This window comes from Mesoplodon mirus (genome assembly GCF_964341445.2).
Source record: "Mesoplodon mirus genome assembly, chromosome: 2".
Classification (NCBI taxonomy): domain Eukaryota; kingdom Metazoa; phylum Chordata; class Mammalia; order Artiodactyla; family Ziphiidae; genus Mesoplodon; species Mesoplodon mirus.
The window spans coordinates 18,617,135-18,640,734 of NC_138977.1; the positions used below are offsets into that span (position 1 = coordinate 18,617,135).

A 23,600-nucleotide genomic window follows, 5' to 3' on the forward strand; every position below is an offset into this window, starting at 1 on the left:
GAAAAATAAAGATTTGGTAAAATGACTACAGATAATGTAACACAAATTTATAGCAAAAAAAAAAAGCCTTTAATGGAGGTTAGTTGCTCATTGCTCAGTAACTTGAATATAGTTTATTTCAAATTTAGATGTAATAAAGATTTTTTTAATTTGTTCAGGCATTTCTGTAAACTTTAGTAACTATGTGACAAAACCACAAAGATATAAATCTTATTAAGAAAAATTTCTTTAAAAAGTGATATTGTGGGCCTCCCTGGTGGCGCAGTGGTTGAGAGTCCGCCTGCCGATGCAGGGGATACGGGTTCGTGCCCCGGTCTGGGAGGATCCCATATGCCGCGGAGCGGCTGGGCCCGTGAGCCATGGCCGCTGGGCCTGCGCGTCCAGAGCCTGTGCTCCGCAATGGGGGAGGCCACAGCAGTGAGAGGCCCGCATACCGCAAAAAGAAAAAAAAAAAAAAAAAGAAAAGAAAAAAAGTGATATTGTATTTGTTATCTATTGTTTCTTAACAGATTACTCCAACATTTAATGGCTTAGAGCAATATTTATCATCTCACAGTTTCTTTGGTTCAGGCATCTGAGTGAGGCTTGACTGGGTCCCCTGGCCCAGGGTCTTTGCCAAGGCTTCATCCAGGTATCTTGACTGGGAAAAGATCCTGCTGGTACAATTCACTTTCTCAGAGGCTGTTGGACTGAGGCCTCAGTTTCTCCTTGGCTGTTGGCTGGAGGATGGCCACAGTTGCTTGCCAAGTGGGTCTATCTATAGAGCAGTAGACACAAAGGCAGCTGGCTTCCCTCAGGGGAAGTGAGCATGAAGAGCCGGAAATACAGTATGAGCAAGATGGAAGTCACAGAATCTTGTAACATACCTTTAATAGTGATATTCCTTTTCCACGTCCAGCCAACACTCAGGTAAAGGGAACCACAAAAGATTGTGAATACAGGTAACTGGGGATCATTAGGGCCATTTTAGAAGGCCACCTACTGTTCTGTCACCACATTCTGGGATTTTGACTAATTATTAGGTAGGATTTACATGACCTTACAAATCTGTAAGTTACATTTTCCAGATTGGCATGTTAGTTCTCAACTTCATTAATTAATAAACCATATATATATATATATATAATGTGTATATAAAAATAGAACCCACACCAGGGAATGACAGTATATATGACACTGTATGGATTTTATCATATAGCTACCTCTGGCACAGATACATGCAGCCACTCCAAAAGTAGGCTATAGCGTTCTAATGTACAGTGACAATTACTTATTGCTAAGGAAATGTAAGAGAGGCTTAGTTTAGCTTAGGAAGTAGTCTCTATTCCCCTTTAATCTAGATTCCTCTTTTGTGTATGTCACTTTGCTCTTGTTTCTGTGCCTTTCTTCCCCGGTGTTGATACCTCTTATTTTAGGACCCTTATTCTATTTGCAAGAAATTCTCAGTTCCTGCTAATGCAGTTGCTCAAAGGTCACTTTAAGTACAGTCTTTATAAATTGATTTCTACAGAGTCTTTGCTTCCTTTGCTTGAATAAGTCCTGCAAAATGCCTGCCACCTGTATTAGATGTTAACCTCAGGAATGACTTTGTCTATTTGCTTGGCCCTGCAGCTCCTTCTCTTGCCTGAGAAATCTGTGTCTGCCCTTGTGTCTTTTCTGCCATCTCTTTTCTCTTTCTGATGCTGAGGTTAAGGTGATGTTTTATATTCTATTGCTTTTGGCAAGATGAATCAGTTTTTGGGTGTCTAAGTTGAAATGTGACCCTGCCATGTTTGCAGGACCAGGACTACAGAAGAATCTCAGGAATAATTCTCTTTACAGCATTTTATTGTCACTATTTTATGTGCCACATGACTATGATGATAAGATAGAAATGATAGCTACTCTGTTGAACTCATTTGACAAATTCTGAAAAACTTGTATTGTTTATCATAATTCCAAATATAAAGTGCTTCATTTATTTTGACTCCCTCTCTCTCTGATAGCTGACTAGGGAATTTCAAATCAGAAGGCCTTCCTTACAAGTTATTCTAAATGAATAACTCAATCTAGTTTATATAATTAATTTTATATGGACACAAAGCTTCTAATAAAGTATAAGTATTTTTTAAAGGGAAATTAATGTACTCTATTAATATATATGTCTTATCTCTTTGGTCCTTTTATTCAGTAACCTTTTATTCAATAGAGTATAAACATTAATAAAGTATATACACATATTTTTTAGTACCCCTTTTAATTTTTTTATTCCTTCTGTCTTACAAAAAAATAACTATAGAGATAAGAAGAGACTTGTAATTTTATTCCAAAAGAGGGAGAGAAATGATTATAGTGCTTTTATAGTTACTGTTGGTTTCTCAAATAGAGCTAGATGTCTTATCTTTCTGTTTTAGTTTAATACAGTAAAATCTTCAGGTTAGTGTTCTGGCTTATTAAAGATTTGGCTTTTTTGTTGAGGAAACTGCATAAAAATATGTAGATTGTGTGAATTCAGGTGTGTGATGTTTTCAACAGCCTACAAATCATAAAATGCAATTTTCTCCTTTTAGTGCCAATTTCATGGTACTAAATGGCTTAGAAAATAGTATTAGGTAATTTTCTCTAGTGCATTTGATGCAAATTGCACTAATATTGTGAAGTGCCTTTGTTTAACGTATTTTCTTATAAGTTAGATAAATTAAAATTTCTGAAGGGTAGAATTGGATCAAGATGATTATGATTAGGGAGATGGCTTATTCCTCTCTAATAACATTAAATATGGTTAATTCCATGCATTACTGATGTAAACCTAAGTAACTTCACCATTTACTCTAATGACCACTTTCTTTAGTAGATGAAGAGTGCTTTGTCCCAGAGTTCTGCAATAAAATCTCTTTATTTCTGCAAATGCACGTAGAAGATGTTACCAGTTTCCATAAAGATATTTTTATCACTCAAAGTAGCTATTTTTGAGACACCTAATAATGACTTTTCATTTTAGAGGTTTAAAAAATCATGCTGGAATCTGAATCAACATAAGACTCTCTCATGCCTTATAATGCTCAGGAAAAGGATGTGTGTTATGTTAAGAAATATATACGGAATGATAATGACCTTTATGGAATGATAAATAGACGTAACTGGTGAAGTGATACAGGCAGGTAAGGATGATTTACCCAGAGCGAGAGTTTGTTGTCTCCCATCTTTAATGTTAGGTTTTTATCGTAACCCCCTATTTCTAGCAGACTGTTTTTTCATGCTGCTCCCAATCTGTCCTATACCACCTGCTTTGGGACTTCTACTTGTTCAGAATCTGGTATGTATCGAGTGCTTGGCATATAGTGAACATTAGATTAATAAATGTTGATTTTACAGATTAATTGATCTCTGGAGCTCTCATTTCTCCTTACTCTTACGATAGCATGCATAACCATAAATAATTGTTCTGAGTTACTTTTTAGGTTTAAAAAAATAGCACTAATGTATTAATGGCAGATACTATGTTATCTATTTCCCTTTCACCATCATTCTTTTCCACAGTACTTTTTCAGGGAAGAAAACCTAACAGCGTAATCAATCTTATAGGAATTTCAGCCCCATAAAGCAAACTGAGGTTCAGGGAGATTTTATCTTTTGCATCATATTACCTAGCCAATGTCTTCTATTGAGACAAAATGAGATGAAAAACAGTTTGCAACCAAGCCAGTTTAAAGAAAACTGATACATCTTTAAAAATAGATGCCCTTTGAGTGCTCAAGTTGGGATAGCATATGTAGCATAATCATATAAGCATATCTTATGATAGTATTTTCACAGGAGTCTAAAACTCTTCCTGTTTTCCATTCCTGAAATTCTAGGGCACATAGGTTTACATCTGAATATTGTCCTCAGCTCAAAAATTTCTGTCCTCATTCCATTTTGTTGAGACATAATTAGAAATTAAGACAGAGAAAGTTTAGATTTAGGGATAGAAAAATGAAACTAAAGCAGTTGGAAACATAGAAGTTATTTATAATGACATTTTAGGAGAGAGAAAAAATAATGATAAGAAATTAAGTACAGACCTTAGAAATTTTAGGAAGCGGGGAGTTGAGGCTGAACTTGTATGTGTGAACTGTCTTCTATTACAAGGTTTTCAATAACCTAAGCCTTAAAGTTGGTATAATGAGATTGAGCCAGCACTGATAACAACGGCGTATTATTGTCATTCTCATGAAGTATGGTTTACAAATGCTGTTGAATTGACTATCCCAAAGATAAAATAGGCCAGACCCAAGAGAAGGAGGCTATACCCATAGTTGATCAGAGCTGCCTACTACTGAGCAGGAAGACTTGGGGCTGAGACAAAATGGTCCTATAGAATTGAGAGATTTAAGAGAGATGGAGGGACTTTCCAAACATATAAATCTTGTGTAGCAAAGTAAATTTGAAACCAATTATCTGACACCCAGTCCAACATTCTTTCAAATATACTCAGAATCCTTTATTCCAAAAAACGTAAGTAAATACTGAAGATTTTTAATGGAAAAGGACACTTAGTAATGATTCTTAAAGAGGTCCTAGAATATTGACAGTTTGAATAGTTTAGTGCCTATATTCATAAAGCCATATAGCGTATATCTCAATGTCACATGAAGAAATTTAGCAATATTTCAAAATGATGAAAAAGAGATGGCTTGTCCTCACTACATCTGCCTTAGTCCAGTGGATGTTTTCCTAAGCATGTGCGGCAGTATGTTATTCTGTAATAAAAATGAAATGGCCGTGGCACACCAATATGATAGAAATTAGGAAAAAACAAAAACAATTTTATTTTCTGCCATGATTTGAAATGTTTCCGACAAATCCTTTCATCTAGGATTTAGTCACTTATCTCGCAGACCCTTGCTATTAACATTCATGTCATAAAGAAAGAGAAGATAAGCCATTAACTGCTTCCACAATGGAGAAAATTAGAGATGTACTTGAGAACTGTGAAAAGGAGCATTGCCATCTACTTCTATAATGGAGGTAGATTATTCAGAAAAAGGATCCATGGAAAAGAGCCTTATGATTGCAAGTTATTATTGTAATGGAAGTGATTAAGAGTTAAGAGTATCAGTCTGGTTTGATTTGCTTTAAAACATAACTCATAGATAGCTTGACCTTTCTCAAGACTCAGGGTCTAGCTACTAGTAGCAGTGAATAAAATCATGAAAAGCAACTGCTAGCATACTTTTGAAAACTTGAAAAAGTATGTTCTCATATTTGCTCCAGTATTAGTATTAGTATCTGAAAACTCAATATATTTCATTTTTCTTCTTTATGTTAGAGTTTGTCTCCAAAAGTATAGTATTCTTTTCATGGATTTTAAAAATCTAAATTCTAAAAATATTCCAAATATTACAGGCATATTTTGTTTCTTCTAGTCTATATATTAAGTTCATTGTATAGGATTCCTTCTAAAAAAAACTCAGTAGCAGAAAAATCATATTTTGAAACTTTAAAACTGATCTTTCCTTTAATATAGTATCCAGTCACAGAAAGGCAGGATTACTTGGAAATCAGAATCAGAGCTGTCCAAAATGTAACAAGGCAGAGGCAGAAGTGAGTACTGATTGGCTAGGAAAATTACTCACTATCCCATCAATTTCTAGACCCATCATGACTTTAATTGCTATTATATTTCTTTATCTTATAAATACTTTTTTAGTGCTTATTCTATACAAGAACTATTCTATGTGTCTCTCATATATTTGTCTACTTATCATAACAACTATATTGGTAACTGCTTTTATTATACCTATTTTACATATTTAACTAAGAACAAAAGAGGTGAAGTACTTGCCCAAATTCACCCTGATATGTTCTGAGTGATACAAATAGAATGGAATACATATCAGTCTTGATTTGAATACTGGCTATATAATACATTTCTCCTATTTATGTGGACTAAGGTTAGATTCCCTTTCTTGCCAGCCCCGTTACATTCTTGGCACTAGTAGGGCTCGTAGACAATCCCCAAATCTTTTTGACACAAACTAATCTAGATATTTATTATGTTCTATTTGTATTCTTTAAAAATACATCATTTTAGTTAGTTATCTGCATTGAATTTCACATTGTTTGTATTCTAGTTTACTTAAGTATTAAGAATCTAGATAATATCATGCAACATTGATTAGATTTTAAGATTTTAGTTACTCTTTAATAGTCATAATAAGAGGTACCTCAGTCTCTACCTAGTAGTGAAAGTGCCCATAAGCAAGTAACTATGATATAAGGAACCCACCAAGCCTAGAATACTTCCCTGAATCTATTATCTGCATACTTGGCAACTGTCAAAGACAGCTCGAAAAAGAATTTTTGTAGTAATAATAAGTGTTATTTTGTCCAGGAACACGAGTAGGAGCTCCTTATTTTAAAATGATAATTTACATAACAATAACTGTAGTCACACAGCTATTAATGAGAGAGCAGAGACTAGAACTCAGGTCTCCTGTGGAGTTGTTCAGTAGAGATTAAAATTTGTTCTAATGCAAACTGAAAAAATCAACAGCAGATGTTGATCAAAAGTGATTTAAAGTCACATTCTAAGACAAAATTATAAGTGAAAAACTCTCAGAAATGGTAGTGTTGTATTTAGTTGCGTGGACATTCTAAGCAAATTAAAAGCTCTATTACACAAAGATAGAACTTAGCACAAGTGATTCTGTTTAAAAATAGCTTCATTTACTACTTTGATTCTGTAATCATAGAACATTTGCAGTTTTATTAATCTGAAGTGAACTGACTTACCTTTTAGAAATCATAAGGGATACATTATTCTTCTATATATTTGTTGTAATGGATAGCATTAGCAACATGGGTAATTATGACTATTAGTGTTATAATATTCCATACATGGTGGTAAATAAATATAGAACTAGCCTAAATTCTCCTAAACTAGGCTGCTCCATAGTATAAGCCACTCCCCTCTCTTCTCTATAACCATTTCCCCCTTTTAATTATTTTTGTAATTATTTCATTTTCACATCCTTATTTATCAAACTGACTCTCTTTTGTGTGCTATTTCTAATAAAAGCAGTTTTCAGAAACATAAGAGAAGTGGGGTATCATACTTGTACCTCATTCAACATTGCAACGGTTGTTACAGTACAACTATAATAAAATCTCAAAATCAAAGAAACAAGTTTTAAATTGAAATACTTTTTATACTCTTCCAGAGTATAGTAGTAGTAGGGAATTTTTAATATATGATTATTTCTCAATAAAATTGTCAACACTGAAGTACAAGACAATCTTAACTATTATAAATTTTAAACATTTATGAAATTATATCCAACATATCTTTCTTTTAATATCATCAGATTTTTGAAGATTTTTTTTCTCTTTAGAAACAAAAAGTGTCTTCAAATTCTATACAAACGTATACACCATTTTTCTTTGTAAAAATTTCACTACTATCGTAGTAAGGATTCAAGGCATAAATCAATAATATAAAATAAATTATGGACTCCAAATGAGTTAAAGACCATTAAACAATGATGAAGAGTTTATTCTTTAATCATAAGTAAATGCTTATTCTCTTTGTCTCAGTTCTAGGCATTGGGGATATAATGATGGACAAAACAGAATAGATAACTGCCCAATGGAGCTGGCATTCTAGTCGAAAGACTAAATTATCTGTCTGTAACTCTGGCAGTGTTGATGCTCCCTCCTCCTTCTTTTTTTTGTCCCTGCCTGAATGACATCAACATTATGCTTTGCTGATTTTCCTTCTATCTATCTGCCTATTTTTTATCAGTCTTCTTTTTCTCCACATATTTCTCAGAGCTCTTTTTTACATTCTTTTCTCCTTCCACACATTTTCCCATGGGTAGTCTATTCAGACTCACTAATAGGGGAGGAAAAAGTATTTTTCTCTCTACCCTTCTAAGTTTTCAGCTGGAATTTCTATAACAGAAGACCAGTTAACAAGAGAAAAACAAATAGAAGTTTATTAACATGTGTACCTCACGTATACATGGGAGATAACCAGGGAAGAATGAGTAACTCAAAGCAGTGGCTTAATAACTGAGGTGTAGCTTCCTCAACAAGTAATGATAAATTTGTGGAGAGATGGCAGAACAAAGGAAAGCAGTTTTAAGCTTCCAAAGGCCCGAGATGTGGGAAAATAAATATATGGGAGGAAACGAATATCTACTGTAGTAGATAAAGGCTAGTTAGTAAATTTGTCATGTAAATTCCTCTGGTGCTATCTTCAGGTTGGTGGGATCTAAAATTGTCTCTGGTGATTGATTTTGTCCTTCCTGGTACAGAGGGGGAGGAGAGACACCTTTGGAAATTTTTGTCCTGCTTTTAGGTAAATAGGGAAAAGACAGGTAGCTTTTTTTGTATCTGCTTCTTCTCAATTGCCTTCAGCTCAAAATAATCCTTATACCAATGTGGTACTTTTTTTTCTTTTCTTTTCTTTTCTTTGCGGTACACGGGCCTCTCACTGTTGTGGCCTCTCCCGTTGCAGAGCACAGGCTCCAGACGCGCAGGCTCAGCGGCCACGGCTTATGGGCCCAGCCGCTCCGCGGCATGTGGGATCCTCCTGGACCGGGGCACAAACCCGTGTCCCCTGCATCGGCAGGCGGACTCTCAACCACTGCGCCACCAGGGAAGCCCCAAAGTGGTACATTTGAGGTGGCGTATGCTGCCACCCTTCATTAGACAGCTGAATATTCATATTCAAGGAGCTCTCTGCCTTGACTCCTAATACAACGTATTGAACTGCCTACTGACATCCCACTTGAAGTACTTGTAGGTGACTCCAACTTAATATATATCTGTACCTTCTCCTACCCCAAATTTGTCCTCTGTGTTGGCTTTCCTATTTGAGCAAATAGTACCAGACTTGAACCTGGGAGTTGTTTGTTGGTTTTCCCCACTGTGGACCCCCATTTAGTCCATTAGAAACTTGTTATTTTTACATATTAAACATTTCTCTCATTTGTCTGCTTCTACTCATTCTCGATATCAGTACCTTCCTCATAATCATCTATTCCGTAGAAACTGCATAAACTCCCAGTCTTTCTCCTCATCCTCCACTCCCAGTCTGTGCTTCACAGTGCAGACAGATCACTTTCTAAAGTGAAAATTTAATTATATATTTCTGTCACTCAAGAGTTTCTCATATCTTTCAGGATAAATTCAAACCCTTATCGTGGCATGCATGACCAAATCTTAGTTTACCTCCCTAGCCTCTTTTCGATTCTCATTTTTTGTTTGAATATACTGAACTTTCATTTGCAAGAATATACCAGGTAATTGATTCTGTTGAACAAGCTGGCCCTGCTGCTTTTCACTTGAATATTTTTTAGTTCCCCATATTAGGAATCAGGTATTCCAGAAAACTTTACCTGATATCCTAAATTTGGATTATATGTCTCTTTTATATGTTCCTATATTATCATATACGCATGTACTTCCTGTGTCTTGGCATTTCTCACACTAGAGTATCATTGTCTGTGGGGTTGACTTGATGAAGTCAGGGACAATGTCTTTCCTGTTCATCAGTCTGTTTCCAGCATCTAGCACAATGAATGGCACGTACTAGGTATTTAATGAATGAGTGATTATAATCTCCTGATTTAGACTTTTTAATGGCATATACTTAATTTTATTTCTATTTCTTTATAAGAATTGATACATGAATTTTTAAAGTTGTGTTTTTCAGAAACAGTAGATGGAAATGATTAGACCTACCTTGCTTGCCAGGGTGAAATAGCAACCTTTTTTTCTTTCCATTTTCTTTTCTTTCTCTATACTGCACAGTATAGGAACAAAGAAAAAATTACCTAATTCTAACTGATCTTATTATTTAATATACTGCATATCATCTTCAGATAAACTACAAGCCATTATTTTTAAACCATGCCTGCTAATATTGTTGTCATTTTATTTACCTAGATAATACAATGCACTTTACAGTGAATTTTTCATAGAAAGACATTGTTAAGAACCAATATACCCTTTATTTGTAATATTCATCTACCTCCTAATATAATTGGATTATATTTTTTCTATTACTAGCAAGTGGTCTTTAGATATATAAGTAAACTAGAGTGCCCAATTGGTTTTGCCATTAGTATTCATTATTTTGTATACTATTACATATCCTTTTAATTTTCCCTCTCTCAACTAAATGTATCCTTTAGTCTTTTATCATAAAGAGTACCTCATTTTCCTTGTAAGTGCAGTAGTCCTCATCGCTTTCTGGTTCTCTGTTTTTTTCACATAACCTCCTAAAGATGATATGACTAAGATGACTACTAGGGTACTATAGTTAAGATAAAGAGATATTATTGATTTGTAAATTGAGGTATTATAATATGTGTGTCCTATTTCTGGACTCTTTTAATATGGTTTAATACCTCATTCCATTTTTATTGCCTCTGGGTAGTGAACAAATGTCTTCGTTGAATTGCACAAAGAGATACATAAATCTTATTCCTGAGAAAATTGCATTTAGTTCAGAGCTCATCGATGTGTATGAGTAATTTGAATTTATTTTTCAACTGTGCTTTGCCTTTACATATTTTAAGTGGATTTTATCAACCTTTGTGCTTCTTAATTACCTTACATTGTTAGGTCTTTTGGAATTCAACCAATTTCCCTAATCTCAAGAAAATTAAAATTAGTTTTTTCTGCAAATTTTAAAACTTCACCTTCTTTTCCAGATCATTAACAAAAGTATTGAATAGGAGACACAATTATGGATCCTAGACTAACCCTGCTAATTAACCTCTTTGCTTCCTGAGGATTTGGAACTTATTTCCACTCAATTTCTACCACTTAACTTGTTTTTAATGGTTTAAGGCCATCCCCAGGGTGGGGTAGAGGGCCCTGAGCAGATCATTTTGCAGTCTCACTGCTTAACATTTTTATTCATATGAAATCCTGTGAAACTTAACATCAAGGACATTCTTAAAAGTGTGAAGCCCCTGGGAGCTGTGTATAAAGACTATTGTTTTTAGGTTAGCAAACCCATTCGCAAATCCTCTTCCAGCTTTCTTTATGAGTCAGTGCTTGTCAAAGTTTAGATTTCATAGAGGATAACCTGGGAAAGGATGTTAAAATTGTGGATTCCTTTGTCTCCTCTTGGATCTTTTGAATCAGAATCTGGCATGGATTGGTTGATTCATTTTACCCTTTTAAGAAACAACCTAGATGAATACAAGTTGCCTATGCTTTTCTTCCCAAAGTCTTGTCCAAGGATTAGAAGAATCAGCATCATTAGATTATTAGAAATACAGAATCTCAGACCTCTTCCCAGGCACTGAATCAGAATTTAAATTCTTAACAGTATTCTTAGATGTTGTTTGCCCATTAAAATTTGAGAAGCACTCTGTAGACCATACTTTGAGAAACACGTAAGCAGTGTAAGAAAACAATCACATGTCATTTTTAGTACCAGCTCTAGATTTCATTTCCTCCTTAACCCCCTTCTCTCCACTAGCTTTTACCTGTTTACCTAGATCTAGGCCTTGCTATAACTATGGTTTGTCTGTCTGTTTTTACTGGGTACTAAACTATATGCTGTACGTAAATGACTCTTGCCTGATAGAACTTGCTGTCTAGAACATTATGTTTAACTTCCCATTATAATCTTTAGAAAGATATAAGTATAGATTAGGCATTATGTCTCCTTTATCCTGGTGTGTTAAAGAAAAAAATGATCATTACTCTTGTTAGAGATGAAAGAAGACTTTATTCAAGAGGGATGAATACAGTGGGGTTTTTACAGTAGGGGAGAGAGATTGGGCTCAGTTCCAAATACAACAAGGATATGTGGAGATTTATAGCCAAGGAACTGGATAGGGGTCAGTGGATGGAAAATTACTAGAAGGAAACATCAAGGCTAGGGGGATTTTTCCTAAACCAACTCAACAGGATTCCTGCAGAAGGCAGGCTAGGGGGATGAGATATTGAGAGTGGTGGATGAGGAATTTGATGAGGTATCCAATGTGAAAATATATCTAGAGTGAGAGATCTAACGAAAACTGATTCAGTAGGCTTTTTGCTAAAACTGAACTAAGTGGGCCAAAGCAGAGCCCAAGTTTGCGACCTTGTCAAAAAGAGGATTCAGATGAGCTGACTCAAGTTTGGTCAAGGAAAGAGTCTTTTCAGGTGTTACATATGTGTTTTATTGTCTTCCGTATGTTGGGGAATTTAAAAAACTATGTTAATTTTCCACTTTCATAATATTCTGGCTTCTTGGAAATTGCCTGGTCTTTATTTTTTTACAAACAGCTGAGTTTTACCCTGTATTATAAAAGAAAAAACAACTCAGATAAAAAAGTATTATCTTTATAATTAACAATTCTTTTTTTTTTTTTTTTTTTCTTTTTGCGGTATGCGGGCCTCTCACTGCTGTGGCCTCTCCCGTTGCGGAGCACAGGCTCCGGATGCGCAGGCCCAGCGGCCATGGCCCACGGGCCCAGCCGCTCCGCGGCATATGGGATCCTCCCAGACCGGGGCACGAACCCGTATCCCCTGCATCGGCAGGCGGACTCTCAACCACTGCGCCACCAGGGAGGCCCTATAATTAACAATTCTTAAGTTGAGATTGTGATTCCACAATATGTAACACTTTGCCCCTGTGTAAAGCAAGCATGTGTTTTTAATCATATACTAAGCATTTTAGGTAGTAAATTTTAGGTAGTAAACTGTTCCCACTTATATTTTAAAGTTTATTGTCTATCTCAAAAGTACCAATCCAAATGAATATTGGATCTTGACTTAAAACCAAAAGGTTAAGTGGAAGCCTATACATTTAATAGAGTTATACTGATATGAAAATTGAGTTATTTGTAAAACACTTAAATATTTTTAAAAAGTGAACTTACATTTAATACATACCATAATTATGCTTGTAAATAAAATAAAAAGGATAAAGTGAAGCAGAAGAAGGTATTTGTTATTTACAAGTCACCCTGAGGATTTCTGAGAGTACAGAGGCATTCAATGGCCTTTCATACACATCAGAATGGTTCTAAGCAATAATGTGGAGGATGCAACATCAAGGGAATTGGAATTTACCTAAATAGTTTAGCACTGAAAGCGAAAAATTTAGAGAGGTATAAGTAGGTGGAGGGAGAGACTCAAGCCTGAGAAATTTTTAGAAGCTATTGGGAAGGGTGGAAAGAAGGAGGCATGGAAGCTGGGAGTAAAGAGGGAATTTTTTTTTTTGATAAAATAGAAGTATCATTAGTTATCATTAAATTGTTTGCTCTGTACTAGGTGATATACCTTCTCTTGTAACTTTACCAAAATAGTCATTGAAAACTAAATTGCTGCCTCTTGGTGCTTTGTAGAGATTTGTATTCTGGAGATATAAGGAAGTATTGAGTTCAGTTTCAAGAAATGTATTTGTGTGGATATAGGCCTTCCTTAGATAGTCTTCCTTCCATAAGCTTATGTGAGTTTGTGCTCATATCAGGTTTTTAAAATATGGCTATAAAATTCAATTCTCCTTTTCAGGGTGTGCCTATTATTTTTGTATTGCTACTTTGCAAAGTATACTTCTCTATTTTTGCTATATCTATTCATTTATTTTGTTCACTGAAAATCATCGTGAAATCAGAGATTTGAAAGGGAAAATGAGGGTCATCAAGTATAACATCTTGCCAAGGTCAGGAGCCCCTCTCCAGACAGCTTGTACTCCACCCTTCATTTAATTTCTGATATTTCATTGAACATCTCTAACCGCTGCAGGCTGTTTATATTTATTACACAATTCCCTTCTCACAACTTTCTTCACTTTTTCTAGTTCTCTACAACAGCTATGTGGCTGCTATGTTTCCTTTTTGAATGTCATTTGAATATTTGAAGACAGCTCTACTATTCCCATTGTTCTTTTTAAAAATACTTAATCCATTTATGCTGACTTTCAACATGTGAATCCTTACAGTAAAGCACAGTAGTTTATAGATTTCATCTGAAAAGCTCTACTACTGAGTGGTACTGTTATCCAAAGCTGAACTGTATGCTTTTATGGATATCTCTGTAGATTCCATGAACTATGAGATCACACATTCTGAAATACTGATTTATAATGTAATTAACTGGAATCGTATCTTTATAATTTTGTATGCATAGAGCTCTGTTTTTTAACTTATTTTTTGATAAAGTATATTTGCTTAGTTAAATTTGTTAGGAAGCTATTTAATAAATACATTTAATTTTAAGTTAAACTTTCCATGACCTCTTTGCAGAGTTTCCTTTTAGATAAATCAAATTATGTTATGATTGGGAAAAAACCATAAATCCTGTTAAGCTATCATCAAATTTTTCATTCTTTTTTTTCATTCCTTTGATTGAATTAATTCCACTTCTCTGTCCTTGAGTTTGCTGATCTTTTCTTCTGCTTCATCTAGTCGGCTGTTCAGTCTCTCTATGGAATTTGTAAATTCAGTTTTTATACTCTTCAGCACTGTGATTTCTGTTTAGTACTTTTTAATATTTTCTCTTTGTTAAAATTCTCCCTTCGTTCATGCATGTTCTTCTGACCTCAGTGAGCATCTTTATGACCATTATTTTGACTCTTCTATGAGTCTCCATTTCATTTCACTCTATTTCTGTAGTTTTATCTTGTTCTTTTGTTTGGAACATATTCCTCTGTTTCTTCATTTTCCTTGACTCTCTGTGTTGGTTTATGTGTGTTAGGTAGAACAGCCACCTCTCCCGGTCCTGACAGAGTGGTCTCATGTAGAAGATGAACCTCATCAACTAGCCCAGCCCATGCTCCTGATTGTCTCTCAAACCTCTATGATTGTCCAGACCTCCTTCTTTGTTCTTAGTGGCTTCCAGTAGTTTGAGGGTATGCCAAGCTCCATCAATGTCCCGAAAGGGTGGATCACAGTCTGCACCTATATGCAGGTTGATTAGAAGCTGGATCCCTGGCAACAGCTAGGAAAGTATATAGTTAAAGCACTCCTGGGGTAAACTAAAAGATGAGTATTTTTGCCATCTCGCACTGTACTGGGACCAGGTGTATGATTGTGTGGTGGGGATGGGGGGGGTACTCCTGAGCCCATTAAGGACTTCTTTGTTTGCTACAGTCCTGTGGGAATCCATTTAGAGTCAGATGATCTGGCAACCTGTCCCTTGGGTAGCAGGTGCTAAAGCTGGGGTACAGAACTGTGTACAAGCTCTTTCCAAGGGAGGTGCTGGTGAATTGGAGCATGCAGGAGAGAGAGGGTGAGGGAGGTGTCCACTGGCTTCCCTGTTCTCAGGTGAGGATCACAGCCAGCCTAGTAATATGTGCTAAATTAGAAGCCTGAGTGTATACAAATAGACTCCATTCAGGTAAAGACTGGGAGATGGGCAATTTTTGCTACTCTCTCTGCACTGAGCCTTGGGGTGATAGCTGCAGAGAATGCTTGCTCCTGTTAATTACTTCTTTATTTGCTATGGTCTTGTGGGTCTCATGGGATCAAGCCCCATTGGCTTTCCCAGGTAAATGTTTTGGGGGCCTGTCCCTCAGTTGGGAGTCTTTAAAGTTGGGCTGCTATATATAGGGTACAAACTCTTCACTTTTCAGGAAGAAGCTGGGACTTGGGAGTTTTTCTCCTTATTTTACGGTGCTATGCTGGGGATAAGGTTTATAATGAGAGAGCATCTCAGCCTTTCCTACCCGTTTCATTCTGGATATTTTCTAATTCTCTCAATGTGTAGGAGTTGCTCAGGGAATTTCTGGATTTCTTTAAGAGGGAATTGCTCCATGTGTAGCTATTAATTTGGTGTGTCCATGGGACGAGGGGAGTTCAGGAGCCTCCTGTCATACCATCTTTAAAGACGGCCTTCTTTCATGTCTTTAGTGTCTCTGCTCAACTATGAATTCCTCAGAGAAACTTTTCCTTTGAATTCAATTTAAGGTAGCTTCTATTGTGTCACCCTATAATACTTTATTCATGGTATTGATTACTCTCTGTAATAACTAACTTTTTTTTAAATTTTTTAATTTTTCTTTTTCCCTCCACTAGTACTTAAGATTTATGAGAACAGGTGTATAATATATATATGTATTATATATTAAACATATATATGTATTATGTATTATTATTATTTATAATATATAGTTCAATGAGCTCACTTTCTCCATCTATCAGTTTGGATTTTACATATAAGATATTCTATATGTTTAAATATAGAAAGATCTCTGATGAAATATAGCTTGTTCTTAATTGTTAAATAATTTTTATATAATGTATATATTCTATATAAAGACAAGTCTTTAATTTGAAAGTCAACTTGCTGCTTCGCTCAGTTTTTGACCTACTGAAGTTGAATTCTTGGAAAGGAAAAATGTGAATACAGGCCTTTATTGAAGAAGACCAAAAAAAGCTGCTTCAGCTTAGAAATCCAGTGATTAGTTGTACAAAATTTGTCCAGATTGAAACTCAGAGATGGAAACAAGATGACCCTTACTAGAAAGATCTCAGAAGATAATGCTCCAAAAGACAGAGTTGCTGTAGGATGAAAGTCGTGTTAGTCCTTCCATTAAAAAAAATAATAATAATGGACTAGCTTCTTTGAATCCCATTAGAATAAGATGCTTAGGAAAAGAGTATTGCTGATCTTTTGAGTTTCAACAAAACAGTGAGACTCAAGGCATCATTAATATGAACAGAAGGCAATAATAAATTAAGGAAGATAAAACAGGGAGCTTCCTGTAAGTTGAGAAGAAGAATCATATGAATATAACACCAAATGGGTCTTGCTCATCAAAGAAACTTTGAAATTTTGACTCAAGAAAATCAGAATAGCACTACCAATATCTGTAAATTTGTTTACTCTGTGCTATAAAGTTGAGAGCACCAACCAAAAAGAAACAATTGTCTGGCACAATTGTAGTGGCAAATTTAGGGATTTGTTGAAGTGATTTTTACTAGAGAAAAGATAATGGTATAATTGGCATATTAAATGGTGTAATTGGCATATTAAATCATAGTTGAACCATGCTGTGCTGTTTACCTGGAGTCTGCATTGTCTACTCCTGTCACCAAAACTGTATTACTGTATTATTGTATTATTACTGCTGTACCTAATCAGCAAAGGCCTCTTCTTTCAGGAAGTCTTCCCAGTCCCCTAAACCCAAGTATGATTCCTCCTTTAGAGACCAAGATGTCTTATGTAAGTTTTAATTATGTCCTCAGTATTGTGATTATCTTAATCTTATATGTCTCCCTCACTTTACTGTAAGTCTTATGCTCTCTGGATCTGTATCTCTGTTTATAATTGAATTGCCAATATCTAGTTCAGTGACTAGATGCTGAATGAATGACCATAACTTGCTGTTGGGTGATATAGGAGAATTACCTCAGCCTAGAGAAGATTTACTTACTGACCAATAATTTGTTTTCTGTGATGTTAGATAATATTTTCCCAACCTCTCCAATTTTACAATGGAATCTGGTAGAAAGTCAGATAATTACATAGTAACTATATTGTTACCTAATAATACACATTTTTTCTGATAAATAATCATACCTTTGAAGATTGTCAAGACTCATAAAAAAAATTTTAACATCTTTATTGGAGTATAATTGCTTTACAATGGTGTGTTAATTTCTGCTGTATAACAAAGTGAATCAGCTATACATAAACATACATCCCCACATCTCCTCCCTCTTGCATCTCCCTCCCATCCTCTCTATCCCACCCTTCTAGATAGACACAAAGCACCGAGCTGATCTCCCTGTGCTATGTGGCTCCTTCCCACTAGCTGTTTTACGTTTGGTAGTGTATATATGTGCATACCACTCTCTCACTTTGTCCCAGCTTATCCTTCCCCCTCCCCGTGTCCTCAAGTCCATTCTCAATGTCTGTGTCTTTATTCCTGTCCTGCCCCTAGGTTCTTCAGAACCTTTTTTTTTTTTTTTTTAGATTTCATATATATGTGTTAGCATACAGTATTTGTTTTTCTCTTTCTGACTTAGTTCACTCTGTATGACAGATTCCAGGTCCATCCAACTCACTACAAATAACTCAATTTCGTTTCTTTTTATAACGAGTAATATTCCATTGTATACATGTGCCACATCTTCTTTATCCATTCATCTGTTGGTAGACACTTAAGGTGCTTCCATGTCCTGGCTATTGTAAATAGAGGTGCAATGAACATTGTGGTCCATGACTCTTTTTGAATTATGGCTTATTGGAGAGGCTGTCTCTTCTCCATTGTATATTCTTGCCTCCTTTATCAAAGATAAAGACAAGGTGACCATATGTGTGTGGGTTTACCTCTGGGCTTTCTATCCTGTTCCATTGATCTATATTTCTGTTTTTGTGACAGCACCATACTGTCTTGATTACTGTAACTTTGTAGTATAGTCTGAAGTCCAGGAGCCTGATTCCTCCAGCTCCGTTTTTCCTTCTCAAGTTTGCTTTGGCTATTTGGGGTCTTTTGTGTTTCCATACAAATTGTGAAATTTTTTATTCTAGTTCTGTGGAAAATGCCATTGGTAGTTTTATAGGAATTACATTCAATCTGTAGATTGCTTTGTGTAGTATAGTCATTTTCACAATGTTGAATCTTCCAGTCCAAGAAAATGGTATATCTCTCCATCTGTTTGTATAATCCTTAATTTCTTTCATCAGTGTCTTATAGTTTTATGCATAAAGGTCTTTTGTCTCCTTAGGTAGGTTTATTCCTAGGTATTTTATTCTTTTTGTTGCAGTGGTAAATGGGAGTGTTTCCTTAATCTTTCATTCAGGTTTTTCATCATTAGTGTCTAGGAATGCAAGAGATTTCTGTGCATTAATTTTATATCCTGCTACTTTACCACATTTATTGATTAGCTCCAGTACTTTCCAGGTAGCATCTTTGGGATTCTCTATGTATACTATCATGTCATCTGCAAACAGTGACAGTTTTATTTCTTCTTTTCCAATTTGGATTCCTATCATTTCTTTTTCTTCTCTGATTGCTGTGGCTAAAAACTTCCAAAACTATGTTGAATAATAGTGGTGAGAGTGGGCAACCTTGTCTTGTTCTTGATCTTAGTAGAAAGGGTTTCAGTTTTTTACCATTGAGAACAATGTTGGCTGTGGGTTTGTCATATATGGCCTTTATTATGTTGAGGTAAGTTCCCTCTATGCCTACTTTCTGGAGAGTTTTTATCATAAATGGGTGTTGAATTTTGTCAAAAGCTTTTTCTGCAACTGTTGAGGTGATCATATCATTTTTATCCTTCAGTTTGTTACTATGGTGTATCACATTGATTGATTTATGTATTTTGAAGAATTCTTGCATCCCTGGGATAAACCCCACTTGATCGTGGTGTATGATCCGTTTAATGTGCAGTTGGATTCTGTTTGCTAGTATTTTATTGAGGATATTTGCATCTGTGTTCATCAGTAATATTGGTCTGTAGTTTTCTTTTTTTGTGACATCTTTATCTGGCTTTGGTATCAGGGTGGTGATGGCCTCGTAGAATGAGTTTCGGAGTGTTCCTCCCTCTGCTATATTATGGAAGAATTTGAGAAGCATAGGTGTTAGCTCTTCTCTAAATGTTTGGTAGAATTTGCCTGTGAATCCGTCTGGTCCTGGACTTTTGTTTGTTGGAAGACTTTTAATCACAGTCTCAATTTCAGTGCTTGTCATTGGTCTGTTTATATTTTCTGTTTCTTCCTGGTTCAGTCTCGGAAGGTTTTGCTTCTCTAAGAATTTGTCCATTTCTTCCAGGTTGTCCATTTTATTGGCATATACTTGCTTGTAGTAGTCTCTCTTGATCCTTTGTATTTCTGCAGTGTCAGTTGTTACTTCCTCTTTTTCATTTCTAATTCTATTGATTTGAGCCTTCTCCCTTTTCTTCCTGATGAGTCTGGCTAGTGGTTTATCAATTTTGTTTATCTTCTCAAAGAACCAGCTTTTAGGTTTATTGATCTTTGCTATTGTTTCCTTCATTTCTTTTTCATTTATTTCTGTTCTGATATTTATGATTTCTTTCCTTCTGCTAACTTTGGGGTGTTTTTGTTCTTCTTTCTGTAATTGCTTTAGATGTAAGTTTAGGTTGTTTATTTGAGATTTTTCTTGTTTCTTGAGGTAGGTTTGTATTGCTATACATTTCCCTCTGAGAACTGCTTTTGCTGCACCCCATAGGTTTTCGGTCATGTGTTTTCATTCTCATTTGTTTCTAGGTATTTTTTGATTTCCTGTTTGTTTTCCTAAGTGGTCCCTTGGTTACTTAGTAGTGTATTGTTTAGCTTCCATGTGTTTGTATTTTTTACAGATTTTTTTCTGTAATTGATATCTAGGTTCATAGCATTGTTGTTGGAAAAGTTACTTGATATGATTTCAATTTTCTTACGTTTACCAAGGCTTGATTTGTGACCCAAGATATGATCTATCCTGGAGAATGTTCCATGAGCACTTGAGAAAAATGTGTATTCTGCTGTTTCTGTTTCCTATCAATATCCATTAAATCTATCTGGTCTATTGTGTCATTTAAAACTTCTGTTCCCTTATTTATTTTCATTTTGGATGATCTGTCCATTGGTGAAAGTGGGGTGTGAAAATACCTTACTATGATTATGTTACTGTCGATTTTCCCTTTTATGGCAGTTAGCAGTTGCCTTATGTATTGAGGTGCTCCTATGTTGGGTGCATAAATATTTACAATTTTTATATCTTCTTCTTGGATTGGTCCCTTGGTCATTAAATACTGCCCTTCTTTGTCTCTTGTAATAGTCTTCATTTTAAAGTCTATTTTGTCTGATATGAGTATGACTACTCCAGGTTTCCTTTGATTTCCATTTGCATGGAATATCTTTTTCCATCCCCTCACTTTCATTGTATGTGTCCCTAGGTCTGAAGTGGGTCTCTTGTAGACAGCATATATACTCGTCTTGTTTTTGTATCAATTCAGCCAGTCTAAGTCTTTTGATGGGAGGATTTAATCCATTTACATTTAAGGTAATTATTGATATGTATGTTTCTATTACCATTTTCTTAATTGTTTTGTGTTTGTTATTGTAGGTCTTTTTCTTCTCTTGTGTTTCCTGCCTAGAGAAGTTCCTTTAGCATTTGTTGTAAAGCTGGTATGGTGGTGTTGAATTCCTTAACTTTTGCTTGTCTGTAAACATTTTAATTTCTCCATCATATCTGAATGAGCTCCTTGCTGGGTAGAGTAATCTTGGTTGTAAGTTTTTCACTTTCATCACTTTAAATATGCCCTGCCACTCCCTTCTGGCTTGCAGAGTGTCTGCTGAAAGATCAGTTGTTAACCTTAAGGGGATTCCCTTGTATATTATTTGTTGCTCTTCCCTTGCTGCTTTTGATATTTTTTTCTTTGTATTTAATTTTGGATAATTTGATTACTATGTGTCTTGGTGTGTTTCTCCTTGGATTTATCTTGTATGGGACTCTCTGTCCCCCCTGGACTTGATTGACTATTTCCTTTCCCATATTAGGGAAGTTTTCAACTATAATCTCTTCAAATATTTTCTCAGACCCTTTCTCTTTCTCTTCTTCTGGGACCCCTATAATTCGAATGTTGGTGCATTTAATGTTGTCCCAGAGGTCTCTGAGACTGTCCTCAGTTCTTTTCATTCCTTTTTCTTTATTCTGCTCAGTGACAGTTATTTCCACCATTCTATCTTCCAGGTCACTTATCCGTTCTTCTGCTTCAGTTATTCTGCTATTGATTCCTTCTAGAGAATTTTTAATTACATTTATTGTGTTTCTCATCATGGTTTGTTTGCACTTTAGTTCTTCTAAATCCTTGTTAAACGTTTCATGTATTTTCTCCATTCTATTTCCAAGATTTGGGATCATCTTTACTATCATTACTCTGAATTCTTTTTCAGTTAGACTTCCTATTTCCTCTTCATTTGTTTGGTCTGGTGGGTTTTTGCCTTGCTCCTTCATCTGCTGTGTGTTTTTCTGTCTTCTCATTTTGCTTAACTTACTGTGTTTGTGGTCTCCTTTTGGCAGACTGCAATTTTGTAGTTCCCATTGTTTTTGCTATCTGCCTCCAGTGGCTAAGGTTGGTTCAGTGGGTTGTGTAGGCTTCCTAGTGGAGGGGATTTGTGCCTGTGTTCTGGTGGATGAGGCTGGATCTTGTCTTTCTGGTGGGCAGGACCACGTTCGGTGGTGTGTTTTGGGATGTCTGTGAACTTATTATGATTTAGGCAGCCCTTATTCTAATGGGTGGGGTTGTGTTCCTGTCTTGCTAGTTGTTTGGCATAGGGTGTCCAGCACTGTAGCTTGCTGTTCGTTGAGTGGAGCTGGGTCTTAACATTGAGATGGAGATCTCTGGGAGAGCTTTCACCATTTTATATTACATGGATCTGGGAGGTATCTGGTGGACCAGTGTCCTGGACTTGGCTTTCCCACCTCAGAGGCAGAGGCCTGATACCTGGCCAGAGCACCAAGACCCTGTCAGCCACACAGCTCAGAAGAAAAGGGAGAAATAAGAAAGGAAGGAAGAAAAAATATATAATAAAAAGAAATAAAGTTATTGAAAAAAATTTTAATTATTAAAAATTAAAAAATTAAAAAGGAATAAAAATTTTTTAAAAAAAGAAAGAAGAGAGTAACCAGACCAAAAAACAAATCCACCAGTGAAAACAGGCACTAAAAAGTATACAGAGAAACACAAAAGGAAAGAAAACAACACAAAAGAAAAAAACGGACAGACAGAAACCTATGACAGATGGTAAAAGCCAAGCTATACAGACAAAATCTCACAAAGAAACATACACATACACACTTACAAAAAGACAAAAAGGGAAAAATATATATATATATTAAAAAAAGGAAGAGAGCAACCAAATCAGTAAACAAATCTACCAATGATAATAAACTCTAAATACTAAACTAAGATAAACTTAAAACCAGAAACCAGTCAGTTGCATACAGCAAACCCTAAGTCTACAGTTGCCCCCAAAGTCCACCACCTCAGTTTTGGATGATTCGTTGTCTATTCAAATATTCCAGAGATGCAGGGTACATCAAGTTGATTGTGGAGATTTAATGTGCTGCTCCTGAGGCTGCTGGGAGAGATTTCCCTTTCTCTTCTTTGTTCGCACAGTTCCTGGGGTCCAGCTTTGGTTCTGGCCCCATCTCTGCGTGTACATTGCCTGAGAGCATCTGTTCTCTGCCCAGATAGGACTGGGTAAAGTAGCAGCTGATTAGGGAGCTCTGGCTCACTCAGGCCAGGTGGAGGGAGGGGTACGGAATGCGGGGTGAACCTGCGGTGGCAGAGGCTGGCGTAACGTTGCAACAGCCTGAGGCATGACGTGTGTTCTCCCGGGAAAGTTGTCCCTGGATCACGGGACCCTGACAGTGGTGGGCTGCACAGGTTCCCGGTAGGGGAGGTGTGGATAGTGACCTGTGCTTTCACACAGGCTTCTTGGTGGCTGCAGTAGCAACCTTATCGTCTCATGCCTGTCTCTGGTGTCCGCACTGATAGTTGCGGCTCGTGCCTGTCTCTGAAGTTCCTTTAGGTGGTGCTCTGAATCCCCTCTCTTCGTGCACCCTGAAACAATGGTCTCTTGCCTCTTAGGCAGTTCCAGATTTTTTCCTGGACTCCCTACCAGCTACCTGTGGCACACTAGCCCCCTTCAGTCTGTGATCACGCAGCCAA

The 23,600-nt window shown here is 36.1% G+C and overlaps 1 protein-coding gene across 1 annotated transcript in view; it reads left to right on the forward strand.

Moving 5' to 3' along the window:
* STPG2 (sperm tail PG-rich repeat containing 2) overlaps positions 1-23,600 on the forward strand; it is a gene marked incomplete at its 3' end in the record, with an annotated part of 527,449 nt that overhangs the window by 399,821 nt on the left and 104,028 nt on the right.